At 43.9% G+C, this 27,620-nt stretch overlaps 2 long non-coding RNA genes across 3 annotated transcripts in view; one reads left to right on the top strand and one right to left on the bottom strand.

Annotated features, from left to right (window-relative positions):
• Positions 1–25,410, top strand: part of LOC307200890 — a 57,279-nt gene extending 31,869 nt beyond the window's left edge. For both annotated transcript variants that reach the window (XR_013832465.1, XR_013832466.1), the window contains 2 exons: positions 20,842–20,959; positions 25,396–25,410. This is a non-coding gene — a long non-coding RNA (uncharacterized lncRNA). The remainder of the gene's footprint in view (positions 1–20,841; positions 20,960–25,395) is intronic.
• On the bottom strand, positions 19,280–25,443 carry LOC307200844. Its single transcript, XR_013832446.1, has 3 exons — positions 25,283–25,443; positions 25,134–25,248; positions 19,280–20,519 (listed from the first exon to the last, which is right to left on the bottom strand). It is a non-coding gene; the product is annotated as an uncharacterized lncRNA (long non-coding RNA).
• Between the last annotated feature and the right edge of the window lie 2,177 nt (positions 25,444–27,620).

Raw genomic sequence — 27,620 nt, 5'->3', positions numbered from 1 at the left:
GCATTGAAAGTGTCATTCAGTGATTGGATAGTTACAGAAAGTAAAATAAAAAAATTCCTTCCAGTAGCACCTTAAAGACCAACTAAGTTAGTTCTTGGTATGAGCTTTCGTGTGCATGCACACTTCTTCAGATAAGAAGTGGTATCTGGTATCTGAAGAAGTGTGCATGCACACGAAAGCTCATACCAAGAACTAACTTAGTTGGTCTTTAAGGTGCTACTGGAAGGAATTTTTTTATTTTGTTTTGACTATGGCAGACCAACACGGCTACCTATCTGTTACAGAAAGTAGTTACTGTTGCGTTGTAGTGGAACTCTATATAAGCAGGCTGGCTGAGCCCTTCAGTTCAGTTCAGTTCTGTTCTGGCCTGTGAATAAACAAGAGCTGTTTGAAGAATCGCTGTGTCGTCTGATATGTTCACCCACAACGTAACAGCTTCCTATGTTTCTTCTACCAATCCAATCCAATAGACTTCTGTATGAGGCATAGGAAGGGGATTGTATCAGAGTGCAATGTTTGGAGACTTCTTGCCCAGGTTGTCCTTCAAACATGGCACTCTGATACAATCCCCTTCCTTTTCTCTTCCAGGACCTTCCAGACAAGAAGATGTGACTTTGCTGGATTCTTTAGAAGGCTTGCTCTCAGAGCAGGCCCTGACACTCCTATGCCATGGCGGGGGGGGGGGGATGAAGCTACAGGATAAAATGACTTTACAGAGGTGGACGGGTCTGTAGCAGGACTAATCCACCCAGCCTTCAGAAAGTTTTTGCAACTTGGAGATGCAACAGCTTCCTTTTTACCTGAGCTCTGTCCAGGGTTGTGGCCTGGTCTCTGCCTTATTCTGAATTGATGGTTTAACAGTCAAGACTTATCCCAAGAATTCTAGGATTTGAAACTCAGCCTTGAAATTGTGTAAATGTTCTCTACCTCTACACCTTCCCCCCACTCACTCCCCGAGATCCTTAGTGAGAGGGAGGGAATTACTTGGAAATCAGTTCAAATTTGGAGTGTTGATGGATTGTAGAAAGAGGATGCTGCTGACTAGTTTTCCACTGAAATGAGTTGTGGTACAATAACAGATTAAGTGGATTTTTTAGACTGTAAACCCGAGGGCAGGAATTGTCTTTCTTGCTGACATTTGTAAGACAATCTGGGAGCCTTTGGGGGGGGGGCTGAAGAGTGGAATAAAAATGGTTTAAATAAATAAAATCAAATAAATATACAGCCTGGAAGAAAGTGCCACCCTTTCTGAAGTCTTCATAGTCCCATTCGGATGCTTCTCTCAGACTGAGGCGTTTTATGAGCCTAATTAAAATTTCCAACCAGGTTTCATTTGTTTCCTAATTATGTTTCTCTGCAGAGTCAAGCAAAAGAGAGAGAGAGAAAGTATCTTGTCTTGTACATAAATCACTATCAGCAAAAATGCCAACTAGTAGGAATCTTGGGAATCAAAGCGTTATGAGCACAATCGTACCTTGTAAGCAGCAAGTGCTTCCCTCAGAAATGCTCAGACGCGGTTTCCCGTAATGCATCGGTCAAGTTTCTTTCACATTCGCACAAGACGCATGCTTGCCAGGGTTGTTTAGCTGGAATGCAGAATTCACGTTTCCTGTAAAGGTTCCTTGTAATATCCAGATGTGGAGAACTGTGGTTTGTTTAAACTACGGTTTCGGAACAAGCCAGGACCTGAAACCACAGCTTGATGCTGGCTTGTTCTCACTAACCATGGTTGAGACCAGGGGCTCCCAACCTTTGAGAGGTTGTGGCTCTGTGATTATTCACAACATCCTCCACTGGCTTTGCATTTGCCAGCAGTGAGAAAGAAGCCTGACTTGTGGAGGGCTCCTTTATGTGAAGAAGAATCCTAAGACAATCAAGATTCCCTTTTTGCACAGAGGATCCTATAAGGACACATTCACTCGGCTGCTGAATGAGTGGCTGCTAAGGGAGTAACTGCTGTCAGGAGCTCATCCTACACTCGTGTAGGACCCTGGTAGAGACACATGCCCAACTGGCATGTTCTCTCCCTCCTGGTCGATCGTTCGGGAGCTTCAAAAGCTTTCTTCAGCCTGAACATCACAGCAACTGATGCCAACAGACATCGGCACACTTAGGGATCCGCAGAGTCTTCGCAGCTTGTGTGACAGACCTCAGCAACATAGCATTTTGGCTAATCTACTTTATTTATATCTAAACACACACAGAGCACTGCAACATGGCTCCCTCTCTCTCTAGCATCAGACAGCAAAGAGCAAAAAGTACAAAGGACAATAGTCCCACTTCATGGAACATAGTAACACAAACATCCTGTCTCTGTCACTTCCCACTCTGTGGAGTCAAAACATATACCGTCATGTGATAGACAACAATCCCATGACTGCAGTCATGGAGCAGGAATTCTAACAATTGCTGCCTGGTGCAAATATTAGCAGCTGACCAATGACAGTGACGGCGAAGCTCATTTGCATGTACCTTCATGGTGTGAGGAAGCCCCCTAGTGGTGGTACAAGGGTAGGATAGCAATTTCCTGCTATTGCCCCTGCATTTCAACAATACAGTGGTACCTCTGGTTGCAAACGTAATTCATTCCGGAGGTCCGTTCTTAAGCTGAAACTGTTCCTATCCAGAGGTGCGCTTCCGCTAATGGGGTTTCCCGCTGCGCGTGCGCCTCCAGCACATGATTTCTGATCACATCCTGGGGCAAAGTTCGCAACCAGGAGCAGCTACTTCCGGGTTAGCGGAGTTCGTAACCAGAAGCGCTCGTAACCAGAGGTACCACTGTAGTTACAACCATGCACGTGGTGAGCATTCTGCCCTGTCCTGAGCTGAGCTCATCAAATGCCTGTGAAGTCAATTCTGCAGGCAGTCTCTCTTTCCCACCTCTACAACCCCAGGGCTTGCAAATACCTACCAAGCTATCAATCCATCTCTTTTCTGTGAGCGTTTAAATTCAGTTCCACGTCTGCAGACAATGCCATTGTAATCCTGGGATGTCCAACACATCTTATCTTTTGTAGAAAATTCAAAACTCCTTCTCACTTTTGTTAGTTTGGGTGCGGAAGCCTGGAAAAAGCCACTTAAAAAACACAATAGTTCCAACCTGAAAGATTTCTGGAGGGCAGCAAATCTGTAGCAAAAAGCCGTCCTCTGATGTAAATGACGCCCCTCTTTTTATTGGATTAAAAAAAATATATCCAGGCACAGAGAGGCATAAAGCTTCTCCTTTTTCCCGTGTGAAAGCACTAATAATAAGACAGCTCTGGAAGACTGAGCGATGTAATCACACCCCAGAGCAAAGTTTTAATTTGATTTAAACCTACTGTAGTCCAAGATTCTAACATTCAGGTATGGGCTGTGCCTGAAATTGCTGTGATATTAACCTCTCTGATAGTGGCTGTGTTTGCTGAGTGGCATTGATGAGCATGCAACCATTCTCCTAAACTATTCGCACATAATTGCAGTTAATGCATGAGATATACTTAATTTGCTGCAGGACCAATAGCAATATTTTTGAGCGCTACTGAACATCTATTCAGCAATAAAAAATTTGCAGGCTTTATGCTTTCCTCTTCCAGCTTTTGTTACCCCCCCCCCCCCCCCGGTATGGTGTGAATCTGTTAAAAAAATGCCAACTCACGTCAATTTGATTACAATCAAAGTGCAATCACAACAGATGTAACCACATAACAATTAAGTTTATGCCCCTTTCCTGAAATTACTGCATTCAAAGTCGGTTGAAGAAAATACAACAAAATGATTCTTTGTGATGCTAAACTGAACCAGTCATCCAAAGTATGTCAATAATCAATGATACTCAACTCCTAATAATCCATTATGCTAAAACTAGCAGAAACACCACAGTGCCAATGCTAAAGAACAAGTCGCAATTCTGACACTGCACATATTTGGTATGGTATTCTATGACCATGATCTCCCAGATATGTGCGTGTATGCATACATATATACAGTATACCGCTTAATTGCAAATAAAACCTATAAGTGGTAAATAAAACTTCTACAATTGTGATTCACATCCTGAAATGTCACTGTGAAAGCAAGTAGGTGAAAAACAATATTTCTTTAGAGAAAGTTCTCTTTTGTTTATAATAATATATAATTATTATATAATTATAATAACTGCTTCATCTATGGCAGCGTTTCCCAAACTTGGGCCTCCAGTTTTTTTGGGTTTTTTGGACTACAATTCCCATCATCCCTAGCTAGCAGGACCAGTGGTCAGGGATGATGGGAGTTGTAGTTCAAAAAAACAGCTGGAGACCAAAATTTGGGAAACCCTGATGGATGGCAAGACCTCTTGATGAATTTTGTATAAGATCTGAACTGGGGCTCTGATGAACGGAAACACATAAAACAAGGAATGGGATACCCTTAACATAAAGGCTGAAAATTACAGCCCACAAAATGGTGACGCAGAGGCAGAGTCTGTCAGAAAGAAGTTTGTTAAAGATGCTGAGAGTTTTTTAGGCAACCCCTATTTCACCTCCCAGATTTATAATTCTCAGAGTTCCTTGAGAGTTATGGCTCTGGATGGAAAATAGGGGTCTCCTAACAAGTCTAAAGGTAAAGGTAAAGGTACCCCTGCCCGTACGGGCCAGTCTTGACAGACTCTGGGGTTGTGCGCCCATCTCACTTAAGAGGCCAGGGGCCAGCGCTGTCCGGAGACACTTCCGGGTCACGTGGCCAGCGTGACATCGCTGCTCTGGCCAGAGCCAGAGCCAGAGCCAGAGCCAGAGCCGCACACGGAAACGCCGTTTACCTTCCCGCTGGTAAGCGGTCCCTATTTATCTACTTGCACCCGGAGGTGCTTTCGAACTGCTAGGTTGGCAGGCGCTGGGACCGAGCAGCGGGAGCGCACCCCGCCGCAGGGATTTGAACCGCCGACCTTTCGATCGGCAAGCCCTAGGCGCTGAGGCTTTAACCCACAGCGCCACCTGCGTCCCTCTAACAAGTCTAATGACCCTTAAATAACAAGTCTAATGACCCTTAAATAACTACAGTTGTGTGTCAAGGCCCCTAATCCACCCCCAGGAGAATAAAGACACAAGGACACAGAATTTTAGGTTAAATGTTAATGGGCAAAATTTAGGCTGAAAGAGGAAGCCTCAGAATTGCGCCGTGGCTTAAATCGCCCCTGGCCATGCCCTCAAGTGACCTGATTGGCCGCCTGGCAACCTGACGTGGCCAGGGTCTCCCCCAGTGGGACGCAGGATGTTGTCCTGCCACTGACACTGAGGGGAGTGGCTAGGTGGCCAGACTGCAGCCCGGCACCACCAGGAAGTGGACCCAATTTCCCATAATTTTTTTTTTGGGGGGAGCCATGGCTGCTTAAAATGGCCCCATAGTGCTTCAGTAGTGTGAATGTGGCCGTCATGATGGTCACCAATATGGATGGGTTTAAAAGAGGATTAGATGTGATATTCCAAAGGAGCAGAAAAGACTTTTTATGTATGCGACGACAGGCGCATGTATGCTGTTAGCCCAGAGATGGAAAGAAGATAAAGTCCCTACCAGAGAAGAATGGCAAATGAAGCTGTTGGACTATGCCAAAATGGCAAAACTGACCGGAAAGCTCAGGAACCAGGAAGACCAAAACTTTAACAAAGATGGGGGGGAAATTAATATTGATCTTGGAGACCACTGTAAGCAGATGAAAACATTAGAAGGATTGCAACAACACTCGTAATGTAGCACGTACTATGGAGATAATGGATTTATATAAAATATGGACTATTAGAAAAGGTGCAGTAAGGTAAAGGTAAAGGTACCCCTGCCCGTACGGGCCAGTCTTGACAGACTCTGGGGTTGTGCGCCCATCTCACTTAAGAGGCCAGGGGCCAGCGCTGTCCGGAGACACTTCCGGGTCACGTGGCCAGCGTGACATCGCTGCTCTGGCCAGAGCCAGAGCCAGAGCCAGAGCCGCACAAGGAAACGCCGTTTACCTTCCCGCTGGTAAGCGATCCCTATTTATCTACTTGCACCCGGAGGTGCTTTCGAACTGCTAGGTTGGCAGGCGCTGGGACCGAGCAGCAGGAGCGCACCCCGCCACAGGGATTCGAACCGCCGACCTTTCGATCGGCAAGCCCTAGGCGCTGAGGTGCAGTAGAAAAGGTTTAATAATAGGACCCACGGAGGGGAAGTCGTGAAGTCCAGAGATTTGGAGGAATGATCTATTTCAGCTTCTGCCTTCTGGAAGAAGGTACAGGGTTATAAAGACTAGGACTAGCCACCTGAGAAACAGTTTCTACCCCAATGCAATTTTGGTTTTAAACGCAGTTTAAGGAGTCTCTATTGGAGTACACTGTATTTTAAAAATGGGGTATCAGAGTTTTTAGGGGGCTAACCAGGTTGGGATAGCTGGCTTGTTTGTTTTTGAATGTCTTATGTAGATTTTTTCAGTTTCGTTGTTCTGTCTGGGACAATGACAATAAAGATTATTGTAACATATCGTATCGTGTATGCTTGTATTGTTATAATTTTTTTCTTTTCAAATCAAATAAAAATTATTTCAAAAAAGAGGATTAGATGAATCCGTGAAGGTGCAGGATATCAATGGCTACTAAGATGACACTGTTTTCCCTACACTGTCAGAAGGGCCGTCTTTAGCATGTGCGGCGCTGGGGTGCAAAAACCGCCCAGCGCCCAAATTAAGTTGTTGAGTACTTTTTGAGGGGGACAGCTCAAAGTTCTTGAGCTTTGTTTTAGGGGGGCACACAACTCTCTGCCATGCCACTGCAGGAAGAGAGCATTTCCCAGAGAGGGAGGGACGCTGTGCACCCTCCAGCCATATGGGTGGCGGGTGCACAACTCTCTCCCATGCCACTGCAGGTGGAGGGAGGAGAGCAATCCCTGCAGAGGCTTGGGAGAGAAGCTGCATGCCCGCCAGCCATCTAGTGCCCCCCAGAATTTGGCATCGGGGTGCCCCACACCCCATGCGCCCCAGAGAAAAGACGGCCTTGACTGTCAGAGATGGAGTGCCCCTGAATGCCAGTTGCTAGGAATCACATGTGGGAAGATAGCCAGTGTGGTGTAGTGGTTAGGAGTGGTAGACTCGTAATTTGGTGAACCGGGTTCGCTTCCCCGCTCCTCCACATGCAGCTGCTGGGTGACCTTGGACAAGTCACACTTCTTTGAAGTCTCTCAGCCCCACCCACCTCACAGGGTGTCTGTTGTGAGGGAGGAAGGGAAAGGAGATTGTGAGCTGCTTTGAGACTCCTTAGGGTAGTGATAAGAGATTTTACTTTCTTGGGCTCCATGATCACTGCAGATGGTGACAGCAGTCACGAAATTAAAAGACTCCTGCTTCTTGGGAGAAAAGCAATGACAAACCTAGACAGCATCTTAAAAAGCAGAGACATCACCTTGCCGACAAAGATCTGTATAGTTAAAGCTATGGTTTTCCCAGTAGTGATGTATGGAAGTGAGACCTGGACCATAAAGAAGGCTGATCACCGAAGAATTGATGCTTTTGAATTATGGTGGGCAGCCAGTGGCCCTTGATTAAGTGTCAAGTAGTCTTGAGAGTCCCATGGACTGCAAGAAGATCAAACCTATCCATTCTGAAGGAAATCAGCCCTGAGGGCTCATTGGAAGGACAGATCCTGAAGCTGAGGCTCCAATACTTTGGCCACCTCATGAGAAGAGAAGACTCCCTGGAAAAGACCCTGATGTTGGGAAAGATTGAGGGCACAAGGAGAAGGGGATGACAGAGGACGAGATGGTTGGACAGTGTTCTCGAAGCTACCAGCATGAGTTTGACTAAACTGTGGGAGGCAGTGGAAGACAGAAGTGCCTGGCATGCTCTGGTCCATGGGGTCACGAAGAGTCAGACATGACTAAACGACTAAACAACAGGGTAGTGATAAAGTGGGATATCAAATCCAAACTCTTCTTCTTCTTCTTCTATGCTTCTGGGTCTTGCTTTGGGGCTCCCCATAAGCATCTGGCTGGCCACTGTGAGAACATGATGCTGGAGCAGATGAACCTTTGGAATGACTCAACAGGTTCTCCTTCCAGTTGCCACATCAAAATGGCGGCTTTCCAGCTTTGAGCATGCCTTTCAAGCAGCTTCCGTACACAGTAGCTCAGTTCAGTTCCAACGTATTTTTAGGATTAGCCACATCAGAAAATAACAACTACATCTTGTGGGCCATCTTCTTGCCATCGTACACCTACAGGAATCATTGGTCTCACTTGCGACTGCAGCTTATTCAGCCTCATATGGCATTATTGCCTCGTAAACTGGATGTACCCTCCAGTTATCATCATCATAAATAAGAGCAGGGTTGCAATCAGACCAAATGTGTGATCGACTCCTCGGAGCAAGGTTGTTGGGTGTTTTTTTCTTTTCCTTTTCCTTTAAACCAGTCATCTATTATGGCGGAGCACATTGGCAGCAGTGCTGTAGCTGAAGGGTCTGGCAAAGGTTTTCTTTCTATAACTCTCATTTTTCAAGGCTTTAATAAACTCTATTTATGCCAGTTTGATCACCAGGGTGAAACTGGCCATATCGCGTCCCAGTAGTACAACAAACATTTTATTTTTCTTAACACCAGCCTTCAATAATATTAAGCTTTAGAAATACATACATTGTGGCAGCAAAAAGAGGCTTATTTGCAGTTTAGGAGCTCCAGAAAAGTTCTGCTTTGAAAATAACATGGCGTTTCAGCCTTAAGTTCCCATCTTATGATCCCTGTACTCTTGTCTCATATAAACCTACCTTACAGGGCGGTTCTGAAGATAAGTAGGGGGCAAACTCCTTTCTTTACAAATGTATTCCCCACTTTTGCCCCTGCAAAAGCCTTTAGGGTGGCAATAACAATAGCCATAATAAATCTAACACATTTAGGTTAAGGATAAAGTCCCTTGACCCATGTTTTAGTCTAGCAAACTCTAAGGAGACCTGATGGAGATACAACAAATTATAAATGGGAGAAAATAGATGAGGGAGACGACTATAGACGACTGAAAGAGCTTCAGCATGCAACATAAAATTAACCGGTGGAATTCACTGCCACAAGATAAGGTGGTGTGTGCTGCCATTAGCAAAATTGTTTTTTCAGAAGATCAAATGGAAGAAAATTTGTTTTTGATGACTGCGCATTTTATTGTTGCAACCTGCCCTGGGACCTTACAATAAAGAGCAGGCAACCAACCAACCAAACATAACAACATGGCACTTTGCCAACTTGGTGCCCTCCATATGTTTTTGGATTACAACACCCATCAGTCCCAGCCAGCAAGTTCATGCCATTTTTTTCCAACCCACCCTATGCTCTCAGTTCTTACTGGGCTTTTGGGAGGAATCCCCTCCCTTATTTCCCCCTCAAAAAATATTTTTTGAACTTCTAAAAACATTGGAATTTCTCAATACCTCTGAATACCCAATACTGGTGATCAACAGGGTTGTTGAATTCATACCCATTTTATGAGCTTCTCAAAGGCGATGTTGCAGACTGAATGCTACAAGAAATGAAGCTTTAATCTGAGCCAGCGAGGTAGTTTTTTATTATTATTATTATTTATGTGGCTGGCTGGCCTGTAACTACATTTACCACTCCCAGAATGTGCACACATTTCCTTCCCTCTTCCCCACCCAGGCTGATTGCCAGGGCTTTCATAACACGAGGCATGGCATTTTGTAAATTCTGATGTTCAACTGATTCTCTCGACTTCTGTGCGCAGTGCAATGCAAACTCAAGTGATCAGCTGATTGTTGGGGGTTCAGAGAGGATGGTGCATGGGACATTACAAACCCTATGCAATAAAGAAAAAAAGAAAATAGCTCACTAATAATAATAATAATAATAATAATAATAATAATAATAAAATTATTTATTTATACCCTGCCCATCTGGCTGGGTTTTCCCAGCCACACTGGGCAGCTTACAAAATATATAAAACATAATAAAGCATCAAACATTAAGAACTTCCTGATACAGGGCTGCCTTCAGATGTCTTCTAAAAGTTCTTTATAGTTCTTTATCTCCTTGACATCCAAAGGGAGGGTGTTCTACAGGGAGGGTGCCACTACCGAGAAGGCCTTCTGCCTGGTTCCCTGTAACTTCGCTTCTTGCAGTGAGAGAACCAGAAGAAGACCCTCGGAGGACCTCAGTGTCTGGGCTGAGCAATTGGGGTGGGGACGCTGTTGATCTTTAAGGTGTCACAAGACTGTTGGTTTTGCTGCAACATCAAACATGAATAACAACAATCAGATCCTATATAAAAAGTCACAATTAGTATGACAGTAATTATGAAATCAGGTGACCTTTGCTTGCAAGGCACACGGGAGACACAGTTCACTAGCAATTGATCTGGTGGTAGTTGAATAACATTTTTCACTTAACTGGTCCATGAGATCCACATCCTCATCCGTGTATTAATGGTCCTGTCTGGCGTACGCAGTCAGCTAAGGCTCTGTGAGTCAATTCTAGGAGAAACATTACTGTCTAAGGCAAGCAAAAGGTTTTACAAAGTTTAAGTCCCAACCGTTCCTACTGGCTTACCGTTCCCCTGGTTAGCTTTATGAAAACATTAACCTTGACATTTTGACGACATCTTTCCTTTCCCTTCATTTAGTATCTCATTTAAAGTTTGTTTTCATTGTCTTCCATTTAACGATTCCCTTGGACTGATTGCACAACCAAAGTCCTTTGAAGAATGACAGTCCGGGGCTCTCGGTGGCAGATCCCAAAGTGGGGTTTAAATGTCGAAAACAGAGCCAAGCTGCTATGTGGTGCCTGGGCAGCTCTGCGTCAGCATTCTCAGGTAGCAAGGCGGGTGGAACACGGAGAAGCAAACAACCGCTTGTTAGAAAAACAGCCTGAAAAAAAGAGACAAGGCGTGTGCTTTTGTAAACCAAGAAAATCTTTAATAATAAAATTATTTAAGGAAGGGAAAGAAAGGCAGGAGGCGTTGCTCTCAGTGTTGCCTCATTTCACTGAATCAGTGATATCCAGTGTGGTGGAAGACCTGGGTTCCAGTCCCCACTCAGACAATGAAGTTCACAGAGTGACCTTGGGCCAGTTAATGTCTCTCAGCCTACCTCACAGAGTTGTTGTGAGGATAAAACAGGGAGGAGGATAACCACGCACGATGCTGTGCGTTCCTTGGAGAAAAGGTAGATTATAATTGTAACAAGCAAATAAAGAGCCAGAAGAGATTGTATTTATGTATTTCTCGCAATTATATCCCACCATTCCTCCAAGGGGCTCAAGGTGGTTCTCTTTCTCCCCTCACAACAGCCCTGTGAGGAAGGCTAAGTTGAGAGACTGTGATTGGCTCAAATTCACCTAGCGAGTTTCATGGCTGAGCAGGGAATTGAACCTTGGTCTCCTAGGTCTTAGTCCAGCACTCTAACCACTGCACCACACAGGTTGATTTTGAAGGTCATCTGTCAGGGATGGGTTCCAGGAGCAGGTTAGTAATAACTCACTCGGCATCAGTGAAGCCAACTCTTTAGTGAGCGCAGGCCCAGTGAGCGCAGCAACTCTTCGCAAGTCTTGTGCCAATGAGGCAGTTATGATAACTGGAAGTTCCCACCTTCCCACCGCTCTCTAAGACTCTTCCCCCAGGTCCTTCCTCAGCAAGCTGAGACTCCTTTGGTCTTTTCTCTCTTTGCTTCATTCCTCTTCGTGTTCTGGGAGAATGGGGTGGTGGTGGAGGAGCTATTTGCAACAGGAGGGGGACACTTCCTTGGCTTCTTCAGCAGCCTGTCTCATCTCTGCCTCTTGGGCCCCCTCCTCACCAGCCTCCTCTCCTGAGTCTAGCCTGCTCTCTGCCACAACCTCTTCCTGTTCACTAAGCCCTGTGAACTCTTCAGCTTCCGATACCTCCTCCCCCCAGTCTGCTCCCTCTTCTCACTTTGACCACTCATCATTGTCCCGCTACCAATCACCTGGCTCTGAGCCTTCTTCTCTTGGGGGTTCCCCAGAGAGTGCCTTCCACCCCTCCTCTGTATCCAGCCAGTCCATGACATCATCTAATCCAGCATATTCACATTGCTATTACCGAGAAATTATAGTTAACAGACTATTCCCCCAGAATCCTCTAAACTAGTGTACTCTCTGCCCCCTAACTTAGCCTGCTGCCCTCAGGTCTAGGGAAGGATATTGCCCCATTACCAAAAGTGAATAAGATTTAACTGCCAGTTGAGATGGATTCTGTGCATGGAATAAGGGGGTGCCATCTTGTCCCTTGCCTCAGGCCGAAAATATCTTTGAGCTGCTCCTGCAAGTCTAATTGATGAGGAAATAAAGGTGACAGCAGCACCAAACACATGAAAGAAAGAAAGAAAGAAAGAAAGAAAGAAAGAAAGAAAGAAAGAAAGAAAGCCTCAAAATGGCACGGAAAAACAGAATTTTATAAAATAAATGTCCTTATAAAATAATGAGATGCCCAATGTGTTTCAGCAATGACTTCATTTGTGTTGCCTTTATAGGAAAAAGTGTATTCTTGTGCTCCCAAATATGGCATTTGCTGAAATGTGACATGCATTCTCACTATTATATGACATTTTTGTCATTTTATGAAATCCAATTTTCTTCGGGACACTTTTAGGGCTTCGCCTCTATTGTTGACAAGCAGGACTCTGCCATCTCCACAGTCATTCTCCCGCCCTGCCAGTCACTGATCGGAGGTGGGAGGAAAGAAACAGAACACAAAAGCTCTGCAGCGATGGGAGGGACATAAAAGGGGCATTCCCCTTCTTTGACCTGCAACCTGGCAGTCCTATGAAAAAGTGAAGCAGAAATCTAAGGGGATTGACAAGGTTATAACTGCCTTGAGATGGAAGCCCAGACACAGGACTGGGATCACTCTGCAGAGGTGGTGATATAAAGAACAGAAGAGAACAGAGGTAAAGGACCCCTGGATGGTTAAGTTGTGGCGCTCATCTTGTTTTCAGGTCCACAGACAGCTTTCCAGGTCATGTGGCCAGCACGATTAAACTGCTTCTGGTGCAACAGCACATTGTGACAGAAATCAGAGCGCAAGGAAACATTTTTTACCTTCCCACCACAGTGGTGCCTATTTATCTACTTGCACTGGCGTGCTTTTGAACTGCTAGGTTGGCAGGAGCTGGGACAGAGCAACAGGAGCTCACCCTGTCGTGTGGATTCAAACTGCTGACCTTCCGATTGGCAAGCCCAAGAGGCTCAGTTGTTTAGACCACAGCACCACCAGTGTCCCTCACCTAATAGAATAGAACAGAATGTCTTGAAATAGTAGGGCTGCAGCCTTTAATTGATTTCATGATTAATCAAATTAAAATCTTTTTAATAAGGCTAAAATCCATGATTAACCCCGCAATGCCTTTTTTTAAAAAAAAAGAAAAAACTGATTTTAATACAAATATTGCCAGGATAGCAGATGGTATCACCCATCTCACTTCAGTCTAACTGCTTATAGGTTATATAATCTAAACACAGTGAAAATAGTATTGTCTCTCCCCCCCCACTCCCAAGGCATTGTTTTCGCCACAGGCAAATATATATGCAGATTTAACGGGGTAGCTAGCTCATCGGATCAATCAACTAATCTTTAATCAGGAGATTGCCCTGTGCACAAAGGCTATATGCACACACTCCTGGTTTGAGAAGCAGTGTACACATGACATTTTCCGCAAAACCAGCTTCAATCCAAACTGGGGGAAAAGAACAACCTAGCTGCATTTTAAGCTGGTAATGTGTACACAACCAGAAAGGTAGGCTTAACGGGGTGGGGGGTGGGGAGACAATTTAGCACAGGGTAATCCTGTGTGTGTTCGACTCCAAAGCAAATTTTATTATGTTCAATGGGACTTATTCCCAAATAAATGTGTATAGGACTGCAGTCTCTGCCATTTTGTTTAACCAGCTTCCAAAGGGGCAGGCATGTTAGACAGCTGCAGTAAAACCAACAAGTCTTCTGACACCTTAAAGGCTAACTCATTTTATTTTGGCGCAAGCCAGCCTGCTGCTCTCCAGATGTTTGGGACTACAGCTCCCAACCAGGCCAGGGCTGATGGAAGCTGTCATCCAAAGTATCTTATATATATATATATATATATATATATATATATATATATATATATAATATTTATTCAAATTTTGAAGATTACAAAAAGTATCAGGAGGGCACCAGGTTGGCAAAGATTTTCTTATGCCATAATAAAAGGTAAAAGGACCCCTGACCATTAGGTCTAGTTGTGGCCGACTCTGGGGTTGCGGCGCTCATCTCGCTTTACTGGCCGAGGGAGCCGGCGTACAGCTTCCGGGTCATGTGACCAGCATGACTAAGCCACTTCTGGCGAACCAGAGCAGCGCACGGAAACGCCGTTTACCTTCCCGCTGGAGTGGTACCTATTTATCTACTTGCACTTTGACGTGCTTTCAAACTGCTAGGTTGGCAGGAGCAGGGACCGAGCAACGGGAGCTCATCCCATCGTGGGGATTCGAACCGCTGACCTTCTGATCGGCAAGTCCTAGGCTCTGTGGTTTAACCCACAGCGCCACCCGCGTCCCTATAATAGTTATAAAATTTATATTATAATGCCATAATAGTTAGTCTTAAAGGTTCTTTGATTTTTTTAAAAAAAGTATCACCATGAAGAATACAATATACAGATAATTGCCATGCTCTGGGCACCAATTATAACCGCAGTGATGGATTGCTACTTCTTGAGGGGGGTGGAATTAGATTTAGATACTATATGGTGATCATGTCAATAGAGGGATCTTTTTGCAAACTGTCGTATGTTTAACTGGATGGAGTGTTTTATCGAATTCTGCTTGAGGGTTCCCCGCAGGCATCTGGATGGCCATTGTGAGAACAGGATATTGGACTAGATGAGCCATTGGCCTGATCCAGCAGGCTTTTCTCCTCTTCTTATGTGTTTTATATTGTTGATTTAAAAAATAAAATAAAAAAGAATGCTTTTGTATTCTAAATATGCCCTCTACTGCAGATTGCCTGGAGACCCCCAATATAGATGATGAATTAAGTTTAATGATGATGATCATAATTAAAAATTAGCATGCAAGAATCCACAATGAAAAATCCATAGGGTTACTAACTTCTTGAAGGACGCGGGTGGCGCTGTGGTCTAAGCCACAAAGCCTAGGGCTTACCGATCAGAAGGTTGGCGGTTCGAATTCCCACGACGGGGTGAGCTCCCGTTGCTCGGTCCCTGCTCCTGTCAACCTAGCAGTTCAAAAGCACACCAAAGTGCAAGTAGATAAAGAGGTACCACTCTGGCGGGAAGGTAAACGACGTTTCCATGCGCTGCTCTGGTTCGCCAGAAGCGGCTTAGTCATGCTGGCCACATGACCCAGAAGCTGTATGCCGGCTCCCTCGGCCAGTAAAGCGAGATGAGCGCCGTAACTCCAGAGTCGTCTGCGACTGGACCTAATGTTCAGGGGTCCCTTTACCTTTTTTACTAACTTTTTAGAGGGAAAGGAGTGGGGGCGGGGAAGCAACCGAGTTTTTATATATGGAATTACTAGAGAGACTACTTAATCTGTTTTTAAGAGATCCAGTTGCATCCTTGTTACATAGTGCAGCAGTGATACCTTGTCCAGGTGCAAGGGGAACAGAATCCCTTTGTTCTTACTTGAATGCGGATAACATCTGCATCCAGCAACCCTTCTTCCCCTTGCGGATTGCTTGGTTGCTATCTTATAATTGTTAGGCATGTCTTTGTGCTTCTCTGACGCCTCCACTTTCCTCTCGACTCCTGTGGATATGGGATTTCTGCCTGATGATAACAGGCTTTTAAAAAAATAAATAAATGCAAAGACTGTCAGAAATGTTCAATTGACTTTGTGTTTGGTTCTGGCAGTAATCAATGCCAGGAATTTCTCTCTCTCTCGGGGGCTTCCAATGATATCTTACTAACTACCTGCTGTAATTGGCATTTTCATCTCCTCCCTCCTGGAATAAGGCACTGTAGATGTCACATTTTTCTAAGCCTGAAATCTGTTGTCATTATTTCTTAGTTAAAACCAGCACTGCTATTCACATTCTGGAATTTTTTACTTCTTTCTCATGACCGGAACGTGTATTTTAGGCAAGTCTGTAGAAGGGCAACTACAATTTGCCCTTGTACGATCACTACAACCATTCCTCTTCCATGGATGCCTCCCTGATTTCGTTCTCCAGCTTAACATCACCCTGAAGATTGTGGTCAAGGGGAAAATAATACATCTCCAGTAATAAATTATTTTTGGGGCATGATAAATCTGGTATCTACCAATGAGATAATACTGAGAATCGTTCAGTTAGAATGAAGGAGTCAGAGGTTCAGAACCACAGGTGGCAATCCTACAGGCAGGGCCAGCCCTATCATTGGGCATAGTGAATCTGTTGCCACAAGGTCATTTTTGCTGAGCCCCTTCTCAACCCAACCATTTTTCCCTGTTACAGGACTGTGGTGTTTGGCTTTGTGGCCTGTTCTGCACTCCCTAATCTAACTTGCAGTGGCAGATGATGCTGTCCCATTGCCAGAGTTGAGTGAGATTCAACTGCAAGTCCAGTCAGGCTCTGTATGTGAACTGGTAGGGACGCCATCTTGTCCTTTGCACCAAGCAGCAAAACAACTTGGGGCAGCCTTTCCTACAGCTGTGTGCATATTGCAACTGCCAGAGCTTCAGAGTCTAGCCTGGAGGAGCTAGATGGAAGAACCACCTTCTGACTGCTTAAATACACTTGTTAAAAGGTGAGTACTCATCGGTTCAGCTGGACCTTCTTAATGGTAGAGCTTTTGGCCTCCAGGGACTTGGTCTGTGGTAGCTTTGCTTGACTGACATTGGAATCAGTAGCCTATCAGTGAGAGCCCACAGGGAAATATGCAGCTTCAGTATTCAGTGGTACTATGCATGGAATTTGGTTCCAGTGTGTCTTCTGAGGATGGCCCCTGAAGCAGGTCTGCTGTTGCTTGAGGATTCCAAGGACTCAGGCCATGACACTTCCACTCATGCATTGGGCCACTTTTGGGTACAGGTCTCTGTTTTTGTTAATGGAATGTTGTTGCTGCAAATAAACTCGGTCAGTCTCATACATGGCAGAAATACTTCTTGGGGGCGGGGGAAACTTAACTGACTGCAAGCAACATATATAGCATGAATTCAACAAGGAGGGGAAATGGAAAGAGGAAGTTAAAGAGGAAGTTGCTTAAATCAGAGATAGAAAGAGAAATAAGTAAGCTTCAGCCAATTAAGATAGGTTACAGCTCCATCTACTGTTGGAGTGGACTAATTACTACTTCAATAAGCAAGAAGAAGAAGAAGAAGAAGAAGAAGAAGAAGAGGAGGAGCCTGGATAGCTCAGTTGGTTAGAGCATGGTGCTGATAACGCCAAGGTTGCAGGTTTGATCCCCATATGGGACAGCTGTATATTCCTGCATTGCGGGGGGTTGGACTAGATGATCCTCAGGGTCCCTTCCAACTCTATGTTCCTATGATCTAAGAAGAAGAGGAGTTTGGATTTGATATCCCAATTTATCACTACCTGAAGGAGTCTCAAAGCAGCTAACATTCTCCTTTCCCTTCCTCCCCTACAATAACACTCTGTGAGGTGAGTGGGGCTGAGAGACTTCAAAGAAGTGTGACTGGCCCAAGGTCACTAAGCAAGGCATAGCTCTCACCAGACATAGGTTGTTGCATCTCCATCACTTCTTAAGAGGTTTCTGGTAAAAGTGACCTGTTTTAAAAATTATTATTTTTAATGCAGTTTTTAATTTGCATAGTACAAATGGATTGAAGCAAGGTATTAACACAAACAGCAAACTGCAGGGTTTGACAAGCGGTAAAAGTGTGTTACAGATGCATGGTGGGGGAGGGTGTCTCATCACATCTTAATTTTTTATATTTTTTGTAGGAGGTATTATTATTATTATTATTATTATTATTATTATTACAATTTATTATCCATACTTCACCCCAAAGTCCCAGGGTGAGTTAGAGCAAATAAACCACAATATTAAAAACTGTTTAAAATAAATTAAGATTGCAGGAATCAGTTGGGTCCTAAAGATAAGTATTGCTATCCATTTCCTGAGTTCCCCAAGAGATCCAGCAGGTTTAGGGCACAGTTCCCTGTCATGTGTTATTTACTCCAAATAAAAGTATATTGACTCGGTAGCTGTGTCCCCTTATGTGCCTGCTTCACAAAGGAAATAAAATCATGCCAAATGGCATAAAATGTGTCTTCAGCCACCTGGCCCTGGAGGTGGCTTGTTAATTTATCCATTATAAATAGAAACCATAGAAGATTGGAGAAAATTTAAGATTTATTTGCAAAAGTATTGTAAATTGTATGAATGTTAAGCAGGATGTTTGATCATTGGGCACCATGGAAACAAATGAAGTGAATTATGAAGATAAGTTAAATTTATGAAAAAACTAAATTTTTAGATAATTATTGGGTTAATCTTAATGCACTGAAGAGGAAATAAACATATCTAAAATTTAAGATATAACATTGTAAAAAGGGATTTTAAGGTGGGGATAAGGTGAGAAATTGCTGGTTTAATTTTTATAAATTTGGAATGTAGGAGCGGGAGATGTGAGGAAGTCCAAGGAGGATCAGAAAATATGTTATGACACATGACATTTTTGTATGTTTTATTTTGTTTGTTGTATTTAAAAAATCTTTAATAAAAATTATATATATAAAAAATATAAATAGAAACCATAGTTTGTCATGCCAAATGATGATCTGCATTTCAGTGCAGAAAATAATGATTTTACAACAGCGTCTATGAAGCTCTGAACCAAGGAGAGGTAGACTGGCAAGTTATAAATCTGGATGGTTTGACAGTTTTGCATGATGATTTCTAAGATGGAAGCAAGATAATAATATGGAAAGCAATATTACCATGCATCAAAGTGCTCACCATAATTACTCTTTTCAAGCCACCTCCAGTACATTACCGAGGAGGGTTGTAATTATTGAGCAGGAAAGGAACTGCAAAGTATGTCAGCCCAAGAATTGGAAAACAACAACAACATAAACACAAACTGCAGCCATTTCTTGGGAGAGGAGCAGTCAAATGGAAAAGCACAATGCTTTTCTGCACTCAGTGTTCTGAATTGTTTTCTTATTGCTATCAGGTGGCTGTTGGATTTCTTACATTTCCTCTCTCAGAGCACATTTCCCTTTTATGCAAAAGTTGTGAAATGCCTGTCATTATGATGGGCAACCTGTGAGGAGCATAGTTTTGAGTTTAGGGGGTAAAAGTCAACTGTCCACAGAGGCTGAATCACCCAAAGTTGGGGAGCATCTCTAAGTCCTGCAAATTATTTATTTTTAACCCATAGGAATGAATTCACTCGGGAATTCTAGTATTATGGGAGAGGGATGATGCCTGGGTTAGCCTTGATTTTGTGACTTGTCTACAGCAACCACTTATCTGGGCAAATGGGACGTTGCCCCACCAACCTTAGCCAGCCCACACTTGTCTGCTTTCTTACTTACAAGCAGTCTGGGGGCAACCCTGGCCATCAGCTTCCTCTCCTTAGTTTTGCCCTTTGCAGAATTTAGCAGGGGTGGTGGTGGTTGGGGAGAACACTAGAATTATTTGGCTTTGCCTATCAGGGCCTCTGGCACCATCTACTATTGACTGGCTGGTCTTCTGCCCAATTAGTCCCAATGGGGACCAGCCACAACTGGCCTCTTGTACTTGCAAAGGGGACAGTCCACATGTGGCTTACACACTTGCTCCATTGGCTTGGAGAGAAAACAAGAAACATGAAGACAAATTCTCTGGGTTCTCCTTCCTTGCTATTGAGTCATCATGGGGGGAAAAACCCTTGTGTGAAATGGCTTTTTGCTATGCAGGACTTGGAAGAAGTGCTACTGTGCTAGTATTGATAGCTAACTTATGGTGAGAACATCTTACCATGATCCTGCAATGGCTATACTTATTAGATGTTTGTTTCTGGGCTCAATCCAAAGTGTTGGCAATTATCTTTAAATTTCTAAGTGATTTTGGTCCAGGATAACTTAGGAATCAACTACTCCATACGATCTTGCCTGCCCCCTAGCATCAAAAGGAAAAGCCCTTCCTTGCTTCTTTAGCCTGGAAAAGAGGAGACGGAGATAGCCATCTTCAAATATCTAAAGGGCTGTGACATGGAAGATGGAGCAAGCTTGTTTTCTCCTGCTCTGGAGGGTAGGACTCAAACCAATGGCTTCAAGTTACAAGAAAGGAGATTCCAAATAAACATCAGGAAGAACTTTCTGACAGCAAGAGCTGTTTGGCAGTGGAACAGACTCCCACGAAAGGTTGTGGATTCTCCTTCCTTGGAGGCTTTTAAGCAGATGTTGGTTGGCCATCTGTCGTGGATGCTTTAGCTGAGATTCCTGCATTGCAGGGGGTTGGACGAGATGATCCTTGGGTCCCTTCCAGCTCTGCAATTCTGTGATCCCACTGAGAATGGAAGCATAGCTCAATGGCACAGGAGAAAGGGCCTTCTCAGTGGCAGCAGCTGGAGTATGAGATGTGTAAACAGTGGCCTAGGACACTAAAAACACAAATATTTGAAAGGTTAAGGAGAATAATAATTTACTTGGTGCTAAAATTACTACAAAGAAGGCATCAGGTGAGCCTCTTCAGGAAAGGCATTCTTCAACTGGGGTGCCACCACTGCAAAGGCCTTCTGGCCAGCCCTGTGTCCTCCCAACCCATCTGTCAGATCAACCTCGCTAGACATCCTATAGTTCATTGCTGGCTGAAAATCATTTATGGATAAATTGAACAGCACCAGCCAGAATGAAGATTCCCTGCATTGTGAAAGCTGTCTGTTTAATGCTACCTTCAGTTTCTCTTTCTTTAACCGCTTATAGATCAGTTTGAAGACCTCTTCCTATGACTGCTAAGCTTATTGAAGATCTTTGATGAAGGACTTTGCCCAAAGCTTTTTGGAAGCCTGAATATACATTGCACAGTGGCCAAGGAAGGCTGGTGAGTCTTTTAAGGAAGGGAAATCTCTTGGGCAAACATCCCAGCACTTTGCTGAAACTGGACAGATTAATCTTTCAAAGTAACTTTGGGCTCAGCCTGCAATAAGCTACGAGAGCGAAGTCAAATCCATGGCTGTAATAGATTCCGTAGCTTATTATGCACCTCACAGCACCACTAAGCTTGGCTCATTGGAAAGTCTAATTGGTGCTTTGGGGAGAGCTTCAGCCTATCAAGGCTTCTCCACCCACGAATGGTGGGTTTCCAGCCAGCCAGAACCTTCAAGGGGGCTGTCAGAGAAGCCAGCTCTGCTTAGCTTGCTAGCTCTGTTTTGTGACTTGACATGAGACAAGGTATTACCATATAAATGAGATAAGGTCTTAGATAATTGCTGACTGAAAGTAAAAAACTGAACTGAGCTGCTTGTGTCCGGAACTATTAAATGTACCTTTCTATCTACCATCTTTTTTTCTGTCTTTCTAAATCTGTATAATTTTCTCTGCTGCTGCTTCTATTTCTTCCATCTTCTCTCCACTAGTAAAAACTACAAATTATACATAGAGAGAGAGAGAGAAAGAAAGAAAGAAAGAGAGAGAGAGCTCTAGGACATTTTAAAATTCTGTCCTCCCTTGCCCACCCACTCACATACACTATAAACCTAGGAAGCTGCCTTGCACTAATTCAGGCAATCTAACTCAATATTGTATAAGCTGATAGGAAGTAGGTTCTCCAGGATTTCAGGTGGGACATTCCTTGTCCTACCTGGAGATGCTGGGAATTGAGCCTGGGACCTTCTGCATGCAAAGCAGATGCTCTGCCACAGACCCACATCTCTCTGTCCCCCCGAAATACAGCTCTTTCTCTTGTAAAGGACTATTGAATTTGAATATTCTATTTGAATTTCTAGAGTCAAATGCTCATAGGAGGAAGAAACTGTGAGGCAGAGAAAGACACCAGCCAGACTTAAGGCCATCCTACATGATACTCAAAACACATGCCTTAGCTTAGGCCCCAAAGCACTATGGGCCCATCACCTCCTGGCAAATAGAAGGGGAAGAAATGGAGGCAGTGAGAGATTTTACTCCATGATCACTGCAGATGGTGACAGCAGCCACGAAATTAAGACACCTGCATCTTGGGAGGAAAGCAATGACAGCATCTTAAAAAGCAGAGACATCACCTTGCCAACAAAGGTCCTTATAGTAAAAGCTATGGTTTTCCCAGTAGTGATGTATGGAAGTGAGAGCTGGACCATCAAGAAGGCTGATCATCGAAGAATTGATGCTTTTGAATTATGGTGCTGGAAGAGACTCCCAAGAGTTCCATGGACTGCAAGAAGATCAAAACTATCCATTCTGAGGGAAATCAGCCCTGAGTGCTCACGGGAAGGATAGATCGTGAAGCTGAGGCTCCAAGACTTTTGCCACCTCATGAGAAGAGAAGAGTCCCTGGAAAAGACCCTGATGTTGGGAAAGATGGAGGGCATAAGAAGAAGGGGGCGACAGAGGATGAGATGGTTGGATAGTGTTCTCGAAGCTACAAACATGAGTCTGACCAAACTGTGGGAGGCAGTGGAAGACAGGAGTGCCTGGCGTGCTCTGGTCCATGGGGTCACGAAGAGTCAGACACAACTAAATTACTAAACAACAACAAAGCATCCATGACAGATGACCATCCCACCTCTGCTTAAAAACCTCCAATCATCCACTAGCAGGCAAACCCCCTTTCATTTAAACAGGTATCTGGTTCCTGAGTTGTTTTTCCTCTGCCAATGTGTGTTTAAACCTGTGTTTTTATTTTCAACAGGCCCAGCCCTCAATTTTCTTTTTAAATCTACCCTCATCTCATTTTCACACAGTTTTATTATGATGTTGCTTATTTATTAAGTGTTAGATAATACATTGCCTTTGGCATTTTTTAAAAAATATGGAAATGCAGCCTATACATGGAAGAAAGAATAAACAGAGAATAGCCTTCAATTTTATTTGAGTAACCCCATTTTGAGCAACAGCTAAGATAATTTGAAAGACGGGTCTATAGCTCTTGTTGCAGCCTGCATTTATATACAGTGGACAGAATGCTGGACTTGGACTAGGAAGATCCAGGTGCGAATTCTTACTCACCCATGAAAAGCCGATCATTTTTTCTCAGCTTAACCTACCTCATAGATGTGTTGTGAGGATAATGGAGGAAATATGTATATCATTCTGAGCAACTTGGAGAAATGGCAGCATAAGAAAAATATAATGAACGGAAGGAAAAAAAATAAGAAAATTGAAACAAAAAGGAAAACAATAGAATTACCATTTGAGAATAAAAGTAAGCCCCAAACCCAGAAATCTCACATAACTATGAGTCATTCTGTGGGTGGTTTGATGATTGAAGGATATCGGTGTACAGACAGTTGAAAGGGAAAGAACATTGCAGTAGATAAGAAGTTGAAAGAGAGGCAGCTTGAAAGAATAACGAACGGACCAATTAATATTTCAGGAGTTCCTATTTAAAAATGATGTTATTACAATGCTTCAGGCATTAAATTTGCCAAGCTGACTATTATGGGAAATCAGTGCAGTTTAAGTACTCTGCAATCATAGAGAATTCATGGAAATTTAAGAGAAGTTATATATTATACATTGGATATTGGGGAGGGAGGGAGGGAGGGAGAGAGAGAGAGAGAGAGAGAGGGAGGGAGGGAGAGACCCAATACAGCTAAAGAAGGATGGCAAGCTACCAGCCTGATTCTACGAACCTTGCATGTACTTTGCAACATTTCACAGATGAAAACAGGGATAACCTTGTGTACTCTTAACACCTTATACCAGGCACCCCCAAACTCAGTCCTCCAGATGTTTTGGGACTACAATTCCCATCATCCCTGACCACTGGTCCTGTTAGCTAGGGATGGTGGGAGTTGTAGTCCCAAAACATCTGGAGGGCCAAGTTTGGGGACACCTGCCTTATATCCTCACACCAAACACCATTCATTTACTCCTGGGTGGGCTTCTGGAGCAGGATCTGAAGAAATCCCCCCTCCCGTATTTGTTTTGACAAATTTAGGAGGCAAAACTTGAAATGCCTTCAGGCTTTGATCCTACTAGGAGTAAGGCTCATTGAACCCAATGTGGCTTGCATTTGAGTAGATGTGGCTAGGGCAGAGTTGTGAGTAGCACTGACTCTCTGCCTCGTCGGCTATGGAATAGATAGAGGGGAAACTGGGCGGTACAGAAGTACAGGCTAGACATAACATGTAGGGATGGGTGAGCTGATGTGCATCCACACCAAAGATTAATCTGACTGCTCATTGTAAGAACATAAAAAGAGCAGAAGAAGAAGAGTTTGGATTTGATATCCCGTTTTATCACTACCCAAAGGAGTCTCAAAGCGGCTAACATTCTCCTTTCCCTTCCTCCCCACAACAAACACTCTGTGAGGTGAGTGGGGCTGAGAGACTTCAAAGAAGTGTGACTGGCCCAAGGTCACCCAGCAGTTGCGTGTGGAGGAGCGGAGACACGAACCTGGTTCCCCAGATTACAAGTCTAGCGCTCCTAACCACTGCACCACACTGACTAGATGTGCCAGGCCAATGGCACATCTAGTCCAGCATCCTGTTCTCACAGCAGCCAGCCAGATATGAGAAGCCTGAAAGGACTCTCTGCACTTGTGCTTTCCAGAAACTGGTATTCAGAACGTATTAACAAAAAATGTTTAAAGATGTTCTCAAGGCAAATCTTAAACAAATGTAGTATAAACACTGACAACTGGGAAACACTGGCCTCTGAGTGCTCCAACTGGAGAACAGCCTTTATCAAAGGTGTCGTGGGCTTTGAAGACACTCGAACTCAGGACGCAAGGGAGAAACGCGCCAAGAGGAAGGCACACTTGGCAACTACACACCGTGATCAACTCCCACCCGGAAACCTATGTCCTCACTGTGGATCCAGAATTGGCATCCACAGTCACTTATGAACCCACTGTTAAAACCATTGTGGCATTTGTATGGAGCCCCTGGTCGTCTCATGGACTATTGACCTGTACACCACTAATCCGCTGCCACCAACCAGGTCCTCCCTGGTAAATCACTTAGTCTCAGTCAGGTTCTTAAGTTAACAAAGAAGAGTGTAGTTTGTTGACAACACAAATAAACTTTAACTGCATTCAAAACGTTGTTACGCTGTACCTTCTTAGTCTTATTTTTATCCTGTCTCTAACTCTTCTACCTCCCCTCACACAAGAAACAACGGCACTAACTGTCTCTCTATTTCCAACTGTCTGCCAACTGCTTTCCCAACTGCCTTTCCCAACCAACCAACCAACCAGCCAACCAACCAACTAAAACCAACCAACCCAAACCTCGGGCTAAGCCTTTTTATAAACAGGTAGGCTCCGCCTCTGGCTTTTCTATTGGTCTACCTATTAACTCTTTCTCTCCCCCTGTACAGACATTTTCAAAAGAACGGGCAAACACCACAACCGTGTTTATGGAAGACAATCTTACTCAGCTACGAGTGCTCACCAAAGAAGAAGAAGAAGTAGAAGAAGAAGAAGAAGAAGAAGAAGAAGAAGAAGAAGAAGAAGAAGAAGAAGAAGAAAGATTTCAGAACTGTATAGCCTCTGACAGTAGAGGTAGAACGTAGCCATCATGACTAGGACCCACTGATAGGCTTATCCTCCATGAATTTGTCTTTTAAAGCCACCCAAATTGGTGGACATCACTACCTCTTGTGCAAGCGAATTCCATACAGTAGTTTTAACTATGCACTGTGTGAAGAATACTAGAACTGTAGCGTTGGAAGGGATCGCATGGGGCATTTAGTGCAAAGCCCAGCAATGCAGGTACCTTTTGCCCAATGCGGACCTCGAACCCACAACCCTGAGAGTTCTATCTTAATCTCTGACTGAGCTATCCTTCTTCCCCAAAGTACTTACTTTAAATTGTCCTGCTGAACCTTACAGCATTCAGCTTCACTGGACTGGACTCTAGTATTATGAAAGAGAGAGGAAAATTCTACCCCATTTCTGCACCGCATGCATATTCTTATACATCTCTGCCATGCCCCCCTGCTAACTTGCCTTTAGCTGTGTTGTCTGAAAGCAGGAGCAGAGCCTTGCAGGGCTGTCCAAGTTGCTCTCTGGGGGGAATCTTCTACCTTGCAGACATGCCTGCTGTTTGCCTCTGTTTATGCTGTGCTTGTAAGAAAACATTACCAAGATGCCTTAGGTCTCTAGTTCTCTAAAGGAAACCAAAGCAGGTACTGACACTGTCCCCCTGATCTTCTCACCACTTGGGGAAGTAGGCAGAGGGCAACAGTAGCTTTCTTTCTCAGATCTATACTTACTGACTATAGCTTTTAGCGTTTTACAGGTGACGTTTAACAGTGGAACTGCAGGTATCTACACTACTGAAATGGCTATAAAAATATATAAAGCCCCTATGAGAATTTGCTTGCTGCAAAGGAATACAAAAGGCTTTCAGAAACCAAAATAATTTTGACCTGTCTTTTTTTTTTGGGGGGGGGAGTGTTTCCTTAAGCAGGAGACATGAACCCATCCAGCTATACAGCTTGACCCTGAGGTTAATGAGGCTGTCATACTTTATACATCTCACGTTTGTAGTGTTGTGCCCATAGCACCACCGTGCTCCAACTCACTCCCAACTATATTTTGGATAGGATGTTGACTGTGGAAAGGCATTCTGCCTCTGTTTCAGTGATCCTTGGCAGTGACTTACCAATGTCTTCTGTTTATGAATTTTGATACAGTATAGTGTTATAAAAATGTTGTCAGTACAGTATATTATTAGGCGATGTGCTGCTTGTTGTTGTTCAGAGCACTTTATTCTGAGTCAAGATTCATAAATCCCAATCTGGCGAGAATCACATTTTACAAAATAAGCTTCTAGAGCTCAAGAGGGGAGAAAAAATGGGAAGAACGAAAAGAACTTATTTAACAGTGCAATCCTATACGAGTCTACTTAGAACTAAACCTAATTGAGTGCAGTGGGACTTCCATGCATGCATGTCTTTAAATATTCAAAATGCAGAAAGAAAACAAGGAGGGGAAGAGCCATGAAAGAGTTTAAAATAACAATCTTGGGATAATAATTTGATGGATATTTTGGCTTGGTCATACTGAACAAATGCTACCGAATTTAACAGAGCTTATGAGCTGCCAGAGTTAACCCACCACTTCCACATTATTGAATCTATATACAAAAGGAACAGTGATAACAAAGCTCTATGAACCTGTCCTTCTGCTGAGATAACCAGCGGAGGCCCTGATCCACACACATTCCCCTTGTCAGAAGTGTGACAGGCAGCAACACAAGGTGATGTCTCCCTTGAGACATCAGTACAGCTCTGACAGTGCAGGTACTTGCTTGAGAGTGGTTTTTGTTCCCCTGTGACTCTGGTGTTTGTTTCTGCTCTGCCATATTTATCTTTTATAGGTACAGAAGTAGCAGCTTCAACAAAACAGCAACGTAGAAGGCAATTAAATCATCTCCATCATCTCACCTCCTAACAAGAACACTCCTGTTCAGACAACTTCATTGTCCAGAAAGTGGGAGAAGCAACAAGAGGAACAGCCATTTTAGATCTGGTCCTAACCAGTGTTGATGACCTGGTTAGTGGGGTAGAAGTGGAAGGATCATTAGGCGCGAGTGATC

Source organism: Podarcis cretensis (genome assembly GCF_951804945.1).
Source record: "Podarcis cretensis genome assembly, chromosome: 1".
NCBI lineage: Eukaryota > Metazoa > Chordata > Lepidosauria > Squamata > Lacertidae > Podarcis > Podarcis cretensis.
Note: the sequence above shows the minus strand (reverse complement) of the source record. Positions and strands in the feature narration are given on the sequence as shown.